This window comes from Coregonus clupeaformis, unplaced genomic scaffold, assembly GCF_020615455.1.
Source record: "Coregonus clupeaformis isolate EN_2021a unplaced genomic scaffold, ASM2061545v1 scaf2766, whole genome shotgun sequence".
NCBI lineage: Eukaryota > Metazoa > Chordata > Actinopteri > Salmoniformes > Salmonidae > Coregonus > Coregonus clupeaformis.
The window spans coordinates 1-21,028 of record NW_025536220.1 but is presented as its reverse complement, the minus strand read 5'-3'; the positions used below and the strand labels follow the sequence as shown (position 1 = coordinate 21,028).

The 21,028-nt window shown below is 43.0% G+C and overlaps 3 long non-coding RNA genes across 5 annotated transcripts; 1 reads left to right on the top strand and 2 right to left on the bottom strand.

The window, feature by feature from the left end:
• Positions 1-2,334: 2,334 nt before the first annotated feature.
• On the bottom strand, positions 2,335-8,350 carry LOC123489125. Of its 3 annotated transcripts, none has more exons than XR_006660446.1 (3): positions 8,313-8,350; positions 7,414-7,582; positions 2,335-2,442 (listed from the first exon to the last, which is right to left on the bottom strand). It is a non-coding gene; the product is annotated as an uncharacterized LOC123489125 (long non-coding RNA). The 3 variants fall into 3 exon arrangements; XR_006660447.1 differs by lacking the exon at positions 8,313-8,350 and adding an exon at positions 8,063-8,306 and having other exon boundaries at positions 7,402-7,582; XR_006660445.1 differs by lacking the exon at positions 8,313-8,350 and adding an exon at positions 8,063-8,306.
• LOC123489126 lies at positions 6,775-7,628 on the top strand. The gene is made up of 2 exons (XR_006660448.1): positions 6,775-7,325; positions 7,468-7,628. It is a non-coding gene; the product is annotated as an uncharacterized LOC123489126 (long non-coding RNA).
• A 562-nt stretch (positions 8,351-8,912) lies between the features above and the next one.
• On the bottom strand, positions 8,913-9,260 carry LOC123489128. The gene is made up of 3 exons (XR_006660450.1): positions 9,219-9,260; positions 9,076-9,141; positions 8,913-8,952 (listed from the first exon to the last, which is right to left on the bottom strand). It is a non-coding gene; the product is annotated as an uncharacterized LOC123489128 (long non-coding RNA).
• Between the last annotated feature and the right edge of the window lie 11,768 nt (positions 9,261-21,028).

Here is a 21,028-nt window from a genome sequence, read left to right as displayed (position 1 = left end):
AATCACCAGTCAGGATTATTACTTTATTTAAAAAATGTATCAATAAAGGAGCAAGTCACAATACACACACAAAGTGAATAAAGTGAGAGCCCACTGAGTGGAGTGAGCCTCTGGGTTATATACTAGCTCAGGATAGGTGCAACCTCAGAGATGACATACAATGGTTCCAAACACTAACCCCACACATCCTGTGCCAGACCTTGGCCCCAAATACAAAGAACTTGTTATTTTGTTCAGTACTGAGAACTTAAAAGGACATTTGTTGTTACTTAGTCTCCACCTTGCTAAAAAGAGAACCAGGGGAAAGAACAATCTCCCCAAGGCCCAAGGAGGGAGTGACTGACGCACAGACATTGTGGAGACAAGTGATTGATTCCCATTACTCACACCATCCCTTCACATGGTTTGCAATAGGTAAAGACACATGTTCACATATGGAAACAATGTCTCCTTCTGACCTTTGGCCTATTGTCTTTCTGATATTCTGCATAGCAACAGGGACATGTGATAGACAAGCCAGACTTCTCCCCTCTCTGGGCCCCAGGTGACTGAGGTCAAATAGACTGTGAGTGGCGTCTGAGGAGGATGTGAAAGCAGATACTTTCACCCCCGCCTAACCACAGGCCCATATGAGGGAGGAAGTGCAGCCACCAACACCAACATGTAAGCATATTCTGCAAATGAGACAACCTTAATTATGTCAATATTACTTAGCTAATTCTGATTTCCACCCCACAATACATACCTAGTATTGTTGAAACATTATCCTACATTATACAATTATTTAATGGATAATAGGAGTTAATTAAATAAGATACAGCCCTGAACACCCCCACCCACCTCAACATCCCCCTCTACACACAAATGGTTCACTATGACATTTTCTATGATGACTTTTAGCCATTTAGATCAAAATGCATGACAAAAACTGGACAATGGACCTGGTCCTAGATCAGCACTCCTACTCCAACACAGTTGATACATATGGATCCAGAACTGCATATTATGCTAAACAGGGTACCATGGTAATCAGACCTAGTAAACAGTTTGAGAATGGGAGATAAAAAAAAATATTGTAAAGAGTAATGTATTTCAACTTTATTTAGGGATATGGACCCGGTGCAGGAGAGGAGGGAGATAAAATAATACAGGTTTGAGCTTTCTGGTTTTTTTTCAGAGACCCTGAATGAGCAAAGCTCTAAGGTTTCTCTCCAGTGTGTATGCGCTGGTGTTTAATCAGGGCTCCTGATTGATTGAAGCTCTTCCCACACAGATCACATCTATACGGTTTCTCTCCAGTGTGTATGCGTTGGTGTGTAGTCAGGGTGAAATCTCGAGCAAAACTCTTCCCACACTGATCACAGCTATAAGGCTTCTCTCCTGTGTGTATGCGTTGGTGTCTAGTCAGGGTGGAATCTCGAGCAAAGCCCTTCCCACACTGATCACAGCTATAAGGCTTCTCTCCTGTGTGTATGCGTTGGTGTCTAGTCAGGGTGGAATCTAGAGCAAAGCTCTTCCCACAAAGATCACAGCTATAAGGCTTCTCTCCTGTGTGTATGCGTTGGTGTGCAGTCAGGGTAAAATCTCGAGCAAAGCTCTTCCCACACTGATCACAGCTATAAGGCTTCTCTCCTGTGTGTATGCGTTGGTGTTCAGTCAGGGTGGAATCTTGAGTAAAGCTCTTCCCACACTGATCACAGCTATAAGGCTTCTCTCCTGTGTGTATGCGCTGGTGTCTAGTCAGGTGTCCTGAATTATTGAAGCTCTTCCCACACTGATCACAGCTAAAAGGTTTCTCTCCTGTGTGTATGTGCTGGTGTCTAGTCAGGGATCCTGAATGACTGAAGCTCTTCCCACACTGATCACAGCTACAAGGCTTCACTCCTGTGTGTATGCGCTGGTGTCTAGTCAGGCATCCTGATTGATTGAAGCTCTTCCCACACTGATCACAGCTATAATGCTTCTCTCCTGTGTGTATGCGATGGTGTCTAGTCATTAATCCTGAATGATTGAAGCTCTTCCCACACTGATCACAGCTATAAGGCTTCTCTCCTGTGTGTATGCGTTGGTGTGCAGTCAGGGCTCCTGATTGACTGAAGATCTTCCCACAATCAAAGCAGAGGTCAGGCCTCTCCCCTGTATGAAATCAATGAGATTTTAAGGTTTTAGATGTGGCGAAACTCTTCCCACACTGAGAGCAGCTGTACGGTTTCTCTCTATTGTGAATCCGCTGGTAAATGATCAATTCCCTCTGTTTAGCAAAACTCTTCCCACAGTCAAAGCAGCAGTGGTGAGGTTTCTTCCCTATACATTTCTGCTGGTGTTTCTTGAGGTGTTCTGATCTGGAGAGACTCTTCTCTGTCTTGTCAGCATCATGATGTTGTTGAGGCTCCCCAGATGATAAGCCCCTCCCACTGAGAGAGCAACGGTTAGTGCCGTCTCCTGTGAAACAAAGATATTGAATAGCATGGACATCTGAAATCAGGCTACCTGATGGGACTTTGATAAAATTGGCAATCAAAATAAACGTAATACCACAGAGACCATGTTATTTTTGATAAGCATATTTGATTCTGATTTCGGACATATAAAGTTTGTATGTGAAAGTTATTTCTAAGATGCAGACGTTACGTTTTTCACGAACTCATGCAAAAAAAGGAAGCTTGCGCTGCTCATGCTAGCACATGTGCAGATTAAATATACCTCTATGAATTAAGGCGTGTACGTGTACTAATCATTCAAAAGATTGCTCAGAAAACCACGTTTTTAACAGCGTTACTTGATTGCCACCTTAAGCCAATTAAGATATGCAGAGTAAGGTGTTTACATGACTAATGCCATTCTCGGCCTACTGCCATAACTAGTTTAATTTCAAATTATGAGTGTGCATGTGTTGGATTCTAGTTTGAAATATACCTATTCATGTTACCACACTAGAACGTATTGATTACTTTCCATGTATAAGGAATGTATATGTTGGGGTCAATGGAGGGTGGATAGGAACTAAGTGTATGGAAAGTTACTGAGTGAGACAAGGGGGAGTGCAGAAAGTTTACATTCTGTCAAAACATGTTATTGTTCATATCATGGCTCCTAAGGAGGGAGGCAAAGGGCAACTGTCTGGTTTCAGTCACTGATAAGGTAGGACAGACGTGAATTAGGGAGGAGTGAGGAATTCGGTCCAAGGTCATGTCAGATGAAGTGAGAAGAAACAGTCCTATTTCACACACATATACTTCCACGCCCACGTGCTCGCCTGAGGTAGAGTATCTTATGATAAGCTGTAGACCACACTATTTACCAAGAGAGTTTTCATCTATATTTTTCATAGCTGTCTATTTACCACCACAAACCAATGCTGGCATTAAGATTGCACTGAATGAGTTGTACAAGGCCATTAATCAACAGGAAAACGCTCATCCAGATGCAGCGCTCCTAGTGGCCGGGGACTTTAATGCAGGGAAACTTAAATCCGTTCTACCTAATTTCTACCAGCATGTTAAATGTGCAACCAGAGGGAAAAAAACTCTAGACCACCTTTACTCCACACACAGAGACGCATACAAAGCTCTCCCTCGCCCTCCATTTGGCAAATCTGACCATAACTCTATCCTCCTGATTCCTGCTTATAAGCAAAAACTGAAGCAGGAAGCACCAGTGATTCGGTTAATAAAAAAGTGGTCAGATGACGCAGATGCTAAGCTACAGGACTGTTTTGCTAGCACAGACTGGAACATGTTCCGGGATTCTTCAGACAGCATTGAGGAGTACACCACATCAGTCACTGGCTTCATCAATAAGTGCATCGATGATGTCGTCCCCACAGTGACCGTACGTACATACCCCAACCAGAAGCCATGGATTACAGGAAACATCCGCACTGAGCTAAAGGGTAGAGCTGCCGCTTTCAAGGAACGGGACTCTAACCCGGACGCTTATAAGAAATCCCGCTATGACCTCCGACGAACCATCAAACAGGCAAAGAGTCAATACAGGTCTAAGATTGAATCATACTACACTGGCTCTGACGCTCGTCGGATGTGGCAGGGCTTGAAAACTATTACAGACTACAAAGGGAAGCACAGCCGCGAGCTGCCCAGTGACACAAGCCTACCAGACGAGGCTAAACCACTTCTATGCTCGCCGAGGCAAGCAACACTGAAGCATGCATGAGAGCACCAGCTGTTCCGGATGACTATGTGATCACGCTCTCCGTAGCCGATGTGAGTAAGACTTTTAAGCAGGTCAACATTCACAAGGCCGCAGGGCCAGACGGATTACCAGGACGTGTACTCCGAGCATGTGCTGACCAACTGGCAAGTGTCTTCACTGACATTTTCAACATGTCCCTGACTGAGTCTGTAATACCAACATGTTTCAAGCAGACCACCATAGTCCCCGTGCCCAAGAACTCTAAGATAACCTGCCTAAATGACTACCGACCCGTAGCACTGACGTCTGTAGCCATGAAGTGCTTTGAAAGACTGGTCATGGCTCACATCAACAGCATAATCCCAGAAACCCTAGACCCACTCCAATTTGCATACCGCCCCAACAGATCCACAGATGATGCAATCTCTATCGCACTCCACACTGCCCTTTCCCACCTGGACAAGAGGAACACCTACGTGAGAACGCTATTCATTGACTACAGCTCAGCATTCAACACCATAGTGCCCTCTAAGCTCATCAATAAGCTAAGGATCCTGGGACTAAACACCTCCCTCTGCAACTGGATCCTGGACTTCCTGACGGGCCGCCCCCAGGTGGTAAGGGTAGGTAACAACACATCTGCCACACTGATCCTCAACATGGGGGCCCCTCAGGGGTGCGTGCTCAGTCCCCTCCTGTACTCTCTGTTCACCCATGACTGCATGGCCAGGCACGACTCCAACACCATCATTAAGTTTGCCGACGACACAACAGTGGTAGGCCTGATCACCGACAACGATGAGACAGCCTATAGGGAGGAGGTCAGAGATCTGGCCGTGTGGTGCCAGGACAACAACCTCTCCCTCAACGTGACCAAGACAAAGGAGATGATTGTGGACTACAGGAAAAAAAAGAGGACTGAGCACGCCCCCATTCTCATCGACGGGGCTGTAGTGGAACAGGTTGAGAGCTTCAAGTTCCTTGGTGTCCACATCACCAACGAACTATCATGGTCCAAACACACCAAGACAGTCGTGAAGAGGGCACGACAAAGCCTATTCCCCCTCAGGAGACTAAAAAGATTTGGCATGGGTCCTCAGATCCTCAAAGAATTCTACAGCTGCACCATCGAGAGCATCCTGACTGGTTGCATCACCGCCTGGTATGGCAACTGCTTGGCCTCTAACCGCAAGGCACTACAGAGGGTAGTGCGTACGGCCCAGTACATCACTGGGGCAAAGCTTCCTGCCATCCAGGACCTCTATACCAGGCGGTGTCAGAGGAAGGCCCTCAAAATTGTCAAAGACTCCAGCCACCCTAGTCATAGACTGTTCTCTCTGCTACCGCACGGCAAGCGGTACCGGAGTGCCAAGTCTAGGTCCAAAAGACTTCTCAACAGCTTCTACCCCCAAGCCATAAGACTCCTGAACAGCTAATCATGGCTACCCGGACTATTTGCACTGCCCCCCCCACCCCATCCTTTTTACACTGCTGCTACTCTGTTAAGTATTTATGCATAGTCACTTTAACTCTACCCACATGTACATATTACCTCAACTACCTCAACTAGCCGGTGCCCCCGCACATTGACTCTGCAACGGTACCCCCCTGTATATATAGCCTCCCTACTGTCACTTTATTTTACTTCTGCTCTTTTTTTCTCAACACTTTTTTTGTTGTTGTTATATTCTTACTTTTTTGTTTAAAATAAATGCACTGTTGGTTAAGGGCTGTAAGTAAGCATTTCACTGTAATGTCTGCACCTGTTGTATTCGGCGCATGTGACCAATAAAATTTGATTTGATTTGATTTGAACAGAGATGTATTGGCTGTCTAGATGTGCAAGGAGTTGACTCCGCCTAGTAGGAGGGTATAAATATATGTGCATGTCTTTGTAGCTGTATGACCCATTGGGTGAATAAACTTGGTTTTAGCTTTTTCTAGTTTTTACTCTGTTTGTTCAGAACCTAACACATGTAAACATACTCATTGTAAAGCACTAGTTATTTGTTTGCTTTGACAGTCATTTCTGAAGATTATTATGAATGTGATTAGTAATTTATTTACATCTGTCCCTCATTTTAAGGTAAATCCTGTTACATGAACTGAACTCATTTTAATATGGTGAAACTATTCCTTTAAAAATATGTTTTCAAAAGAAACATTTAACATCTAATACTCAAATCCTACAGTAAAAGCAGGTGAGTTTGTTCTACTCTTTTTGTTAATTTACTGCTGTTTTGTGGTGGAAAACTGAGCAAGTCAACCCATACATAGGCATGCTAGAAAGATTTTACAATTACATTTTTTTGTTTAGGTTGCATTCAATTGCCACTCCCTGTTTCACAAAACAACCTTCCATTACTCCTGTCACAAGGGGTTTTATGGCTGATTTAAAGGACTATTTTGGTTATTATAGGCTAGCGTACTGGGAATGGTTAGGCTAACTATATTGCGGTTATTATACACAGTTGCTGAGAGATGTGTGTAAACCACAGGCCTAGGTATCCATTCCTGCTGTTCTCAAGCCCATTGTTGCATCTCCCTCCCTGCAGTCTTAGAAACATGAAGGTTTTAACAATTAATTTTTTTTGTTTAGGTTGCATTCAATTGCCACTCCCTGTTTGACAAAACAACCTTCCATTACTCCTGTCACAGGGGGTTTTATGGCTGATTTAAAGGACTATTTTACCCATGTAATCTGGTGGTTTTGTTGTTTACAGTCAACACTGTTACTTAATTTGGCACATAGGCACTTAGTGTAGTAATATTTTTATTAAATGTCTTGAGATGGGAAAACATGTTTTTTATGAAGATGACCAGAATGTAAAAATTACGTGAAATATTTTTTGGACCAAGTTAAACTTTTTAAAAATGGGTGGAATGACCCATATATTTTCATCAATATATAATGAATCAATAAATGACCAAAGTGCATAAAGATGGCAGAATTCTGGTATCACGTCATTGTTTTAGCACGATCCACTTAATTTTTGAAAGGAAGGTGCGCGACATTGTTCAATGTTCCAATAAATCAACTTTTTCGTTTTTTCTAATTGCCAGTGTCCTGAAGCTAAAATTGGGATCAGGTTTACTTGCTAATGACCATACCAAAAAACAGTAAAGGAGAGCAATGTACAATACAGTGAACTTAGCAAAACGAGGAATTTGTGGTAAGTACATGCGGGCCGCCATCTTTATGCACCTCCGCTTTTGTTACAGAGGCAAACTGTAGTCTAATCTACACACCATGGTTCTTACTTAATGAAATCAAATCTCCATCTTCCTTCTCTTCTCCTTCTCTTCCTCTCTCAGTTCCACTCTGCCCCGGTGTTTTCCTGCAGTCGACCAGACCCTGCAGTAAAGCGGTACCGGGAGGCTTTTGACCTGGGGACTCTGGAAGGGTGGAGGGGAATGGGCTAGCTTTGTCCTGTTGGCCACAATAAATATTAAACACAGTTTATCATTAAACCAAACATTTGATTAATTTAGTCTACACCTCTGATTGATTTGGGTGCATCCCTCGAATATCTCATTTTTCCTAAAATGTTCAATCGTTCACTACTTCACACAAATCTAATAGCATTGGGTTGGTGGAGGCATGGGCTAGTCAAGAGTTTCCACCATAGTTATTATACAAGTCATTTCCTTTCAAAACAGAGGAAGAGGCTTATTTGATCGAATATATGTTTCGTAATGATTAGGTTGTTACGAGTGTACTGATAAAAGTATCTTACTTCGGATCTGAAACCAGTAGTAACCATCAACTTCAATGACAGTTAACACAATTAAAACATGAATCTGACATTCCTGCGCCACAATGACATTGTCGCCGAGGATGGCTTGCTAGCTAGCTAGCTAGCGTGGAACCGAATTATCGGCATATTCAACAGCGTTTAAGAAATATTACCTTCAACAGTGTTACCTTGTGAAAGCCATCAATGTTATGTGACTATTGGTGTCGTAAAAATGTTAGCTAACGGGTTAGCAATTAGCATGTTTGACATTTCAGTGGAAATACTTCTATTATCAGCTTTTTGATAAGCGGTTTAGCAAAAAAATACGTCCCGTATTATCCCCAGGTATTGGCCACCTTACTATTTTGTTCAATTACAAGATATATCCGTTTAATTTTGTTAAAAGAGACACCAACCACGTACCCGAATTGTTTACTAGATAGTTGACTAGTTGGCTAGCCTTCCGGTAAAAAATAATGACTTGCCTGTCAACTTTTCATTGCGTAGCCCGGTGCGCCCTCCTGTGGACTCTTAAAAAATTGTTCACCAACATATTCAGTGTTGTAACCAAATAATGTCTCATAATTTGTTTTACAGATTCGTCTTATGTTTTGAGAAAGTAGATAACAGTTTAATACTAAAATATGAGTATTAATAATTTACATCAAATAAAACTTATTTCAGTTATGTGCATTGACAAACAATGAAAACACTGTTGGAGTTTGTGTTGCAGAGGTGCACTTGGAAAGTAAAGGAAGAAATACACAAGATGGGTTCAATAAATATATATATTATATTTTAGACATTTATTTTTTGTACAAATAAATAATTTAATATGAACACAAACAAAACAAAAAATTAAATCTCGACCTCCATCCCAATATTGTCACAAATATCACAATAAAAATACTGCTCCACGCTACCTCTGGATCCCACTGCACACACCTGCAGTGGAACCAGTGCTGGCAGAAGTCACAGCACACCCATGGCACCTCGGATCTACACTCCTGAGGGGAGCTTGCAGGCGGATCATGCTCCCTTCAGCGAGCACAGCAGGTGGTGTCTTTTATAAAAAATAAAATAATAATACAAATTGATTAATATGGTTTTGCAAAATGTATAAGTTCTTCAACAACAATAGTAATTGATACAACTGAGAGAGAGAGAAAAACAGATGATGAAGTACCTGAGAGTGGTGTCATGGGTGGCTTGACAGATGTGACCGGTGGAGCTTTTCTCTTCCTTTTCTGTGCTGCAGTTGGAGAAAAAGTAGTGATAGACAGAGCATGTTTCATGAAAACCCTTTTCAACTTTTTTTTACATTAATACCTCTGGAGGAAGCTGCAGAGGTTTTGGAGGAGGTGGAGATGACTTGAGGGCTGATGCTATGGACTGTAGATATGTAAAGAGAGATTATTATTTTTGTACATTGCTGTTTTATAAAACAGATAACAAACAGTAATTGTTTAGTAATTTAACATGTGTTTACCTGTGGAGGAGGCGCTATTCAAATTCCAGGGGGCAGGAACACCAGACGAGGCTGCTATGGTGGTGTGACCAGGGGAGACGGAGGAGGCAGTTGGTCCAGAGGAGGCCGTGTTGGTGGTGTCAGACAGGGGGGGTGGTGTGCATCGTGGTGGTGGTGGACAAAACCCCCGACGATGGCTTGGAGGAGCTGGTTTTTGGAATGGTGGGGTTGAGGGGCCGACAATGGTGTGGCCGGGAGAGTAGGCACGTTGGCCTTCTTCTGCAGCTGGGGACTCCGGCGGCTCCCACAGGTGTTGCACACTGGGAGGCACTGGCAGTGGTGATGCAGCTGTCAGGAGTGGTTCCAGCAAGGGGTCCAGCAGAAGCGATGGCGTCAATGGTCTCATCCATGACAGCGCTCTCCTGTGCCCTCTGTGTTCTGAGGGCTGCCCGACGCTCTTTCTCCTCTGCCTCGGCCCTATCCTTCTCACCCCTCTCCTGCCACTGGCGCGTGTATTCCTCCCCGGTGAGGCATGTGGCGACCACAGGGAGTCTTCTGTATCAGTCCAGCCGATTCTTCAGGACAGTAAGGATGTGCCCCAGGTCCTTCGCTATCAGCCTCCCCTCTATTAGGGGGTGCTCTTCTAGAGCTTGGGCTGGAGCAGGGGCTGGGACTGGAGCAGGGGCTGAGGGTCCTCCTGTGGTCGCTGGGGAGGAGGTGCTGATGGACGGCACAGTGCTGCTGGTTCCAGGAGAGGTGGTGGTGGGACCCGGTAGGGACTGAGACGGCATTAAACGGGACCCTTCAATGGCTGAAGGGTCAAAAGGGAAGAGGCCACAGTTCTTAAACCCTTCCACCACATAGCACATGTCCTTGCATCGCTGGTACGGGAGGCGGAATACTCTGACAAAATTCTGATTTGTTTACCATGTAGGAGTGGTCAAAATGGCTAAGGTCTCCAGCTACCTTGGAGAACTCAGCCTTTAAAGGGCCAAAGTATGCCACATCCAGCGGCTGCAGGACATGGGTGCAGTGTGGTGGAAGACAAAGAAGTATAACCCCTTCCCTTATTGCCGCCGCGAGCACCTCCGGGTCCATGTGGCTCTTGTGCCCATCGAAGAGGAGAAGGAGAGGGCGCTCTTTCACTGCATGCTTAATGAAGTGCTGAAACCACTTCCTGAACAGGTCCCCGTCAATGTAGCCACTGCTTGACCGTCCATACAAGGCTTGGGGGGGGCCTCCCAGTGTGTAGTGGCCACCGGGGAAACACTTGGGGTAGATGATAAACGGAGGGACATCCTCACCAGCTGCGTTGAAGCAGGCCAGCACTGTGATGTGCTCCTTGGTCCCAGGAGCCTGCTGGTACACGTGTTTTGCGCCCTGGGGAGCCAGCACTTTGTGCCTGCTCTGGTCGCTACGAAACTCCAGACTCATCGCAGTTATAGATTTGTCTGGGTTTCTCCTCAACCCACTCTCCTCCAAGTGCTTCTCATAAGAAGTGAAGGTGTCCATCGTCGGACGTGTGGCACACTCAGCTCTCCCCCTGTCCAGGGTGTCCGGCCTCCTCATGCTCAGGTTCTTGTGCCTCCTCCTGAACATTTCCCACCACCTCTTCCCCAGTGGTGGGATTCTTTCCCCTGGGTGCCGAAACCTACAATAGAATAGAATATATAATTGTCCATCCAGGATGAAAATGTTTGTTTTGGCATCACCATACACATCCACATTTACATCACACACATTGAGAACAGTCAGTCCACCAATCTACATACATAAACACATAGAACACCAAATACCTCCGTATTTTGTCGGCGTATTTCATCAGCCTCTGTCTGGTGAAGGGGAACCCATGGCTGGCGCAGTAGATACAGTACTGCAGCAGAGAATTTTCATCCTCTGGTGCAAGCAATGTGGGTGGTCCACTGCTACAACCATGGGTCACCCGGCCGCTCAGCCTGTCCGCCAGGGTCTGCCAAGGTACACCATGCACCTTGGTAGATAAGAAAATAAAACTGTTACTAGCAGATAAAATTCACATACACATGGTAATCTCCTAAAAACAAAAGATGCCTAACCTTGGCAGCCTGGCGGATAGCCATCCCTGCCCCGCAGTCCTCCATGGCATGGAACATGTCCACCTCACTCCACTGCTTCCTCTTGACTTTCTCCATGCTGTGGTGGTGGCATACTATACACATTTTTGAAAGATAACTCAATCTGAATATGTATAAACATTTACATTTCAAAGCTAAGGCATTGAAAGGTGATGAAAGTTTTCACAATAACTGGAAGTGTACCCACTTTTTTGTTTGATGTTATCTGTAATGAAAATTAGTGTCCCAATTAGTTTAATACTCAATCAAATCAAATCAAATTTTATTGGCCACATGCGCCGAATACAACAGGTGCAGACATTACAGTGAAATGCTTACTTACAGCCCTTAACTTTTTAATTAAAAAGTAAAATAAAACAACAAAAAAGTGTTGAGAAAAAAAAGAGCAGAAGTAAAATAAAATAACAGTAGGGAGGCTATATATACAGGGGGGTACCGGTGCAGAGTCAATGTGCGGGGGCACCGGCTAGTTGAGGTAGTTGAGGTAATATGTACATGTGGGTAGAGTTAAAGTGACTATGCATAAATAATTAACAGAGTAGCATCAGCGTAAAAAGATGGGGTGGGGGGGCAGTGCAAATAGTCCGGGTAGCCATGATTAGCTGTTCAGGAGTCTTATGGCTTGGGGGTAGAAGCTGTTGAGAAGTCTTTTGGACCTAGACTTGGCACTCCGGTACCGCTTGCCGTGCGGTAGCAGAGAGAACAGTCTATGACTAGGGTGGCTGGAGTCTTTGACAATTTTGAGGGCCTTCCTCTGACACCGCCTGGTATAGAGGTCCTGGATGGCAGGAAGCTTGGCCCCAGTGATGTACTGGGCCGTACACACTACCCTCTGTAGTGCCTTGCGGTTGGAGGCCAAGCAGTTGCCATACCAGGCGGTGATGCAACCAGTCAGGATGCTCTCGACGGTGCAGCTGTAGAATTTTTTGAGGATCTGAGGACCCATGCCAAATCTTTTCAGTCCCCTGAGGGGGAATAGGGAATATTGATGCATACATTGTAACATTTGACTAAATACTGCCTCTATGTAGCTGTTGTAAGATGAAACATAGCCAACAGTGATAGGTGTCAAAAAGTTCATGGTTCAAAGTTCCAAATACATTTTTGCAGATTGTGCAAAACGCCTCCGTCAGAGGACTCCAATTTTGATAAGGCTTGACAACATTCAGCTGTTTTCGTGATATGTATTATCTAACGCTTACAATTTCTTTCCTTTTTGCTGTCTTAGCAGTTCTATCAACATTTAGCAACTAAGCTAGCAGCATTAGAAAATCCGTTAGCTATATTTCAGAGGTAAAAAGTTGGATATGAAATGGTGTGGTCTGTCGCGCAGTCGAATTTTACAATATGCAGCGTGTCCCACAAAATGTGTACATATATAACTTTTTTGAAAACTCTAAAACCTAACTTAACTTACATAAATTGCACTGAAAATCGGTGGTCAGCTAGCTATAAGGGTGTCTCTAGTCGCAAAACTTACCGTTATTTTCCAGTCCATTTAAATGTTGAGCTCGAGGTGATTTAGTCCCCCAACCGCTAGAGAGTATCCGATGTTGGGGGAAAATTAGCTAGTGTTTGATTCATATCATCGTTTTGTTATAAAACAGCTTAGCTACGTAGCGAAATGCTCAATCGCGACATTAGCTAGATGAGAGCTCGTGTAGGAACATAACATATGCTTCAAGAGCTAGTGGGTTAGATATGATTCCACCATGGGCGGCAACAACTGGCTACTAGTTCGTTTTATGACATGTTCAACTCATAGCTAGTTTATCCAGTGACCACCGCATTTGGAAGTACAACTACTGACTGAAATGTAGCTGATTTGTTAGCATTCTGACTCACACTGGCCATGCAGTAGGAAAATACACAGCTATCTCGATTTAAGAGCTCATGGCAGAGATATTAGAGAAAGGAGGATCTAGGAATCCCATTTGGCAATGAATGGAGGAACGTATAACGCCTCACCCAGCAGACTGTCGAACAATCGCGTTTACATTGTAATGACGAAATTCTTCTTCTTCAGTGGGCGTTAATGGTGGTTGGCATCCAATATCTTGCATTACCGCCACCAACTGGACTATAGTATCAATCCATTATACTTTAGGGACAAGCAGAAATGTATGCAATTACTGTATTTCCCGGGGGAGTGTCATGCTTTTTCAATTTCAGTAAGTGGGAGAGTTTTGTATTTTATTTATTTATTCCAGGGGAGGGTAATGTAATTTGTAATTGATTAAATGTCAGTATTTGTCACCATTTTGGAATTTACGTAATGTATTACCAATTCAATTCATGGGTCTTTTTTTGGCATGGGAAACATATGTTTACTTTGTCAAAGCAAGTGAAATAGATAATAAACAAAAATGAAATAAACAGTGAAAAATGTACAGTAAACATTACACTCACAAAAGTTCCAAAAGAACAAAGACATTTCAAATGTCATATTATGTCTATATACAGAGTTGTAACGATGAACAAATGGTTAAAGTAAAAAAGGGAAAATATATAAACATAAATATGGGTTGTATTTACAATGGTGTTTGTTCTTCACTGGTTGCCCTTTTCTTGTGGCAACAGGTCACAAATCTTGCTGCTGTGATTGCACACTGTTGTTTTCCCCCAAATAGATATGGGAGTTTATCAACATTTGATTTGTTTTCAAATTCTTTGTGGGTCTGTGTAAATTGAGAGAAATCTGTGTCTCTAATATGGTTGTGGTGTAATTAACATTATGGCTGTTTTGGAGGAACTTGGAATGTTGTTTATGTTAGTATCAAAAGGGAATATTTTAGGGTAGCGCTTCCCAGGGGAACTGGTGATTGGCCAGAAGAGAGGGAGCATCATTTTATATAAATAGGGGGGAAAGCAGAAGGGCAAACAGCAGCCATTCTGGCGTAAGCTCTCGAGGTGTCATGTCACCCTGCTGTCTCATGCTGTGCTTGTGGTCTGAATAAAGCCCCTTATGATCGCGTTCGAAAGTATGAGGCAGACTCTTTGTTCATCAGCAATAGTACCCACCACTCACTGCGTCCCGACATGGTCATACAATTGGCAGGAGGTTAGGAAATGCAGCTCAGTTTCCACCTTAATTTGTGGGCAGTGTGCACATAGCCTGTCTTCTCTTGAGAGCCAGGTCTGCCTCACGGTGACCTTTCTCAATAGCAAAGGCTATTCTCACTGAGTCTGTACATAATCAAAGCTTTCCTTAATTTGGGTCAGTCACAGTGGTCAGGTATTCTGCCACTGTGTACTCTCTGTTTAGGGCCAATTAGCATTCCTAAATTGCTCAGTTTTTTTGTAAATTCTTTCCAATGTGTCAAGTAATTATCTTTTTGTTTTCTCATGATTTGGTTGGGTCTAATTGTGTTGCTGTCCTGGGTCTCTGTGGGGTCTGTTTGTGATAGTGAACAGAGCCCCAGGACCAGCTTGCTTAGGGGACTCTTCTCCAGGTTAATCTCTCTGTAGGTGATGGCTTTGTTATGGAAGGTTTGGGAATCGCTTCCTTTTAGGTGGTTGTAGAATTTAACGGCTCTTTTCTGGATTTTGATCATTAGTGGGTATTGTCCTAATTCTGGCCTAATTCTGCTCTGCCTGCATTATTTGGTGTTTTACGTTGTACACAGAGGATAATTTTGCAGAATTCAGCATGCAGAGTCTCAATTTGGTGCTTGTCCCATTTTGTGAATTCTCGGTTGGTGAGTGTATTCTCTCTCACTCTGTGTCTGTTTCTGTCTCTGTCTCTCACTCTTTATCTTCTGTGGATTTTATATGGTGGTTGGCAACCAACCTGTATATAGCTCCATCTTGTGTATTTTATTCCTTTTGTGTTACTATTACGTTTTTTAACTCTGGGCTCATAAGCAAGCATTTCACGGTAACGTCTACACCAGTTGTATTTGGTGCATGTGATTAATACAATTTCAGTTATTTCATCATGAATTCAAAACAGGATGCTTAAGCAGTTATTGTCTTTCTCTTTACTGTAATCAGAGAGCTAATATCAATACTATGCATGCCAGTCTCTCTTGGCTAAAAGTAAAGGAGAGACTGAGTACAGCTACATACTAAATAATGCCATTATTGTGGATATAACAAAATGGCAACTACTGACCAATAAGCATTCATTTGGGCGTGGTGCTTGGCAGATATACGCTTATAAATCAGACATGGATATTGATACACATGTTCCAAATACTGTCAAGACTCAACATATCTAAGCACATTCAGATCGACCACACGGTGGCGCTACAACAAGCACATATTTATATCTCTTGATCAGTTTGACTCTGAGTGATGGAATTTGGCACACGTTCTCAGGGGTGTGAGTATAGCTAACCTGTAGCGTATGGTTCATTTTGCCCACATGGGGCCACCCTCCAGAGGACTCGGGCCTCCCTTGAGGAGACCCAGGCAACCCTTGAAGAGACCCAGGACTCCAACCACAATGGATTCATGGATACATGTCTGACCACAATGTGAGGAACACAGAGGAGAGGGTGCTCCTTTGTCATTGGCAGTTGGGACATGTCAATATCAGGCAGGAGCTGTGTGCAGGGACGGGATGCTCCACCCATTTCAGCAGGCTGGACCGGCACATGGACTCACACATAGAGCTCAACAGAGCACAGAGGAAACAGGCTTTAGATGCAGTTAGGAGACGGCTGACAATGGAGTGGCTGGTGACGTTGAGGGCTTCAATCCCTGTCATCCCACTCGCGACCAACTTGGATAAACTGCCACTGATCGCTGTGGCAGAGCAAGAGGGACCTGGAGTGAGACCATCCAATTCGTTAGAGGAGCACCTGAAGCTGACCTCTGAGATTGCTTTTATACAGCCTTTTTATATTTCTACCTGTCTATAGGGCCTGTATCGTGGTTATTATAGACTAGTATCATCATTAGTCCTGTACCGTGTACTGGGGCCTGTATCGTGGTTATTATAGACTAGTATCATCATTAGTCCTGTACCGTGTATAGGGCCTGTATCGTGTTTATTATAGACTAGTATCATCATTAGTCCTGTACCAGTGTATAGGGCCTGTATCGTGGTTATTATAGACTAGTATCATCATTAGTCCTGTACCAGTGTATAGGGCCTGTATCATGGTTATTATAGACTAGTATCATCATTAGTCCTGTACCGGTGTATAGGGCCTGTATCGTGGTTATTATAGACTAGTATCATCATTAGTCCTGTACCGGTGTATAGGGCCTGTAACGTGGTTATTATAGACTAGTATCATCATTAGTCCTGTACCGGTGTATAGGGCCTGTATCGTGGTTATTATAGACTAGTATCAGTCATTAGTCCTGTACCGGTGTATAGGGCCTGTATCGTGGTTATAGACTAGTATCATCATTAGTCCTGTACCGATTGTATGGGGCCTGTGGCCATTTAGTTATTATAGACTAGTATCATCATTAGTCACTGTAACTTTTACATTATTATGGTTCGTGGTTATTTTAATATATCATCATTAGTCCTTACCAGTTATTGGGCCTGTATCAGTGGTTATAATAGATTAGTATGCGCTTATTGAGTCCTTATACCCGATTTAACCGTAGGGCCTGTGCCGTGGTTGTTATAGACTGAAGTATCAATAATTAGTCCTGTACTGCAAATTGTATGGGGCTGTGTTGTGGTTATTATAGGCTAGTATCATCATTGGTCCTGTGCCAGTGTATAGAGGGCCTGTATACGTGGTTATTATAGACTAGTATCATCATTAGTCCTGTACCGGTGTACTAGAGGTCTGTATCGTGGAAATTGTTAGACTATATCTTATCATTATCACCTTACGTCTCTCAGGCCTGTATCACGTTATTATAGACTATATCATCATTAATTCCTTACTGGTTATAGGAGGTCTTGTATATCAGATTTATTATGTACTATATCATCTATCACGGTGTATAGAATATATATGCGTAATTATTATAGGCTATATGTATCATTAGTCCTGTACCGGTGTTATATTTAGTTTGTTTATTATAACTAGTATCATCATTAGTCCTTACTTATACTTATCTGGTTTTATAGACTAGTATCATCATTAGTCCTGTACGGTGTATAGCTGTATTGTTTTATTATAACTAGTATCATCATTATCCTGTACGCGTGTATAGGGCCTGTATCTATATTATATTTCTCTTTCTGTACGGTGTATAGGGCCTTATTTTATTATAACTAGTATCATCATTGTCCTTACCGTGTATAGGTTGTATACGATGTTATTATAGACTAGTATCATCATTAGTCCTGTACCGGTGTATAGGGCCTGTATCGTGGTTATTATAGACTAGTATCATCATTAGTCCTGTACCGGTGTATAGGGCCTGTATCGTGGTTATTATAGGCTAGCGTATTGGGAATGGATAGGCTAACTATATTGTGGTTATTATAGGGTAGCGTACCGGGAATGGTTAGGCTAACTCTGATGCAGTTTGTTACACAGTTGCTGAGAGATGTGTGTAAACCACAGGCCTAGGTATCCATTCCTGCTGTTCTCAAGCTCATTGTTGCATGTCCCTCCCTGCAGTCTTAGAAACATGAAGGTAAACAACTAAAATATACTTTATAACTGGTGAATAACTAAACCTTATACTCCAATTAAGCAGGAAAAATCACATATTAAAACAGACCTTTAGCACTGTAAGACACGTGTTTCTCTATTGATGGTATTAAACCTGTTTTATTCTCAGGACCATGACTATAACATTGAGTGTTGGGACACAGGGCAACAACATATCCTGGTCTCTTCTACATAATAAAACTAAATATTACAAAAAAATAAAGTGTTTAAAAAACAATGCTAAACAAAACAAAATATATGAAACTACACTCCAGTGCATTTTACAATACCATTCACATACAAGCATGTGTTCTGCAGAAGAAATTCCCAATAAAAACTAGAATGGTGAGGTATAATGTCTTATCAAGTATACTTCCTGGTGAAGAGAGAGAGAGGTTTGGTAGGGGACCTTACTGTCTGTGTGAAACAGAAGAGTGTGAGGTCTGTGGTTGACACTAACTAGATGTACTGAGGGACTGAAGGGTAATGCAGAGCTGGCTTCCCTGTCCTCATGATGCCTCTTCCTAACAACCAAAAGGGGCTTCACAATAAATGTGTGAACTTTTTGGAGCACAAGTATTATACTAGAAGGGAAAGTTGAAAGATCCCTATTAAAATCCTTTAAAACAAATGCAACAACATAATGTGACCATACTAATAGACTTATGGTATCTCTGTAGTTCTGTATGTCCCACCAGCTCACACTAAAAACCTGGTGTTTCAGTGTACTGTACTACAGCTCTCTCTAGCAGGTATCTTAACAACAACCGTCATTCATTTGACTCAAACACAGTCTATGGAGCAGCACTGGGAGGTTGAATTCCACAGCAGCGTACTGGAAATCCTCTTCCTGTTTCTGGGGTTAAGTTAGGATTAAAAATACAGGTTAAGAAAACATAATAATTATATGCTGAGTGTTTGAAAATAAAAACATTAATTGGACCAGTGTCGTTGCTGATTCTACAGGATTAGCATTGAAAATGTGACCAGCGGTCGTGAAATCTAGTAATGAACGTGGCTGTATGATCATTTGAATTATTGCGTGGAATTATTGCGTTGGCTTATTCTTTGTTATCTTGAACCTTGTGTACTGTGTCTGTGCTGAGTACGGTTTGGACACCACTCTATAGAGACCCCTCTATCCTGACACCTCTGGAGCAGTGCTGCAGGTAAAACAATGATCCTCCTTTCCACCCTCTCTCCCTCTTTCTTTCTGTCTCTCTCTCCTTCCTTCCTTCCTCTTCTCACTCACCTGAACCACAACCCAGAGAGCAGAGGATGAGAATCAGAACAACCACTATGATTCCTACAACTGGATTCTACAAAGACTTTGGTTCCCCAACAAACGTAACAGCAGAACAGAGATTATCATAGCCTTTACAGCGACAGGAGGTAGCTGCCTGCATCCCCTCACTGCTGATTTGGTCTAGGGAGAGGTAGTTATCTTGGGTGTTTGGGTTGGTGAGACGTTGTCTGTTCTTGTACCAGATGTAGATGGGGTTGGAGTTGTCAGTTAGCGTACAGGTGGTGCTACAGGTCAGTGTCACCTTCCCTTCCTCTGTGGTAGGAGTCTCCTTCACCTGCAAGTCTGAAAAGGGCTAAATGAAGACAAAAGAGCACAATCATCATTTCCACCAATAATATAATGACTTAGACTAGATCAGTGGTTCCCAAAATGTGTATAGTCCCGTACCCCTTCAAACATTCAACCTCCAGCTGTGTACCCCCTCTAGCACCAGGGTCAGCACACTCTCAAATGTAGTTTTTGGACACCATTGTAAGCCTGCCACACACTATACGATACATTTATTAAACATAAGAATGAGTGTGAGTTTTGGCTTCGTGGAAGTAACAAAGTGCTCTTATAGGACCAGGGCACAAATAATAATAGTTAATAATCGATAATTTTGCTCTTTATTTAGCCATCTTACATATAAAACCTTATTTGTTCATCAATAACTGTGAATAACTCACCACAGGTTAATGAGAAGGGTGTGCTTGAAAGGATCACATAACTCTGCAATGTTGGGTTGTATTGGAGAGAGTCTCAGTCTTAAATCATTTTCCCACACACAGTCTGTGCCTGTATTTGGTTTTCATGTAACTGAGGGCCGAGAATCACTCTCACATAGGTACGTGATTACAAAGGGCATCAGTATCTTAACAGCACGATTTCCAGGGCAGGATACCCTGAGCGCAGCCCTATCCAGAAATCTGGCAGTGGCTTCTGATTAAATTCAATTTTCACAGAACCGCTTCTTGCAATTTCGATAAGGCTCTCTTGTTCAGATATCGGTAAGTGGACTGGAGGCAGGGCATGAGAGGGATAACGAATCCAGTTGTTTGTGTCGTCCGTTTCAGGAAAGTACCTGCGTAATTACCCTCCTAGCTCACTCAGATGCTTCGCTACATCACAGTTGACATTGTCTATAAGCTTGAGTTAATTTTCCCACAAAAAAATCATACAATGATGGAAAGACCTGTGTATTGTCATTGTTAATGCAGACAGAGAAGAGCGCCAACTTTTTAATCATAGCCTCAATTTTGTCCCGCTACATTGAATATAGTTGCGGAGAGTCCCTGTAATCCTAGATTCAGATAATTCAGGCGGAAAAAACATCACCCAGATAGGCCAGTCGTGTGAGAAACTTGTCATCATGCAAGTGGTCAGGACAAGTGAAATTTATGGTCAGTAAAGAAAACTTGAAGCTCTTCTCTCAATAAAAAAATGTTCAATACTTTTGCCCCCTTGATCACCAGCGCACTTCTGTATGTTGTAGAAGCGTTACATGGTCGCTGCCCATATCATTGCATAATGCAGAAAATTCACAAGAGTTCAGGGGCCTTGCTTTAACAAAGTTAACCATGTCACTGTAGTGTCCAAAACGTCTTTCAAGATGTCAGGCATTCCCTTGGCAGCAAGAGCCTCTCTGTGGATGCTGCAGTGTACCCACAGTGGTGTCGGGAGCTACTGCTTGCACG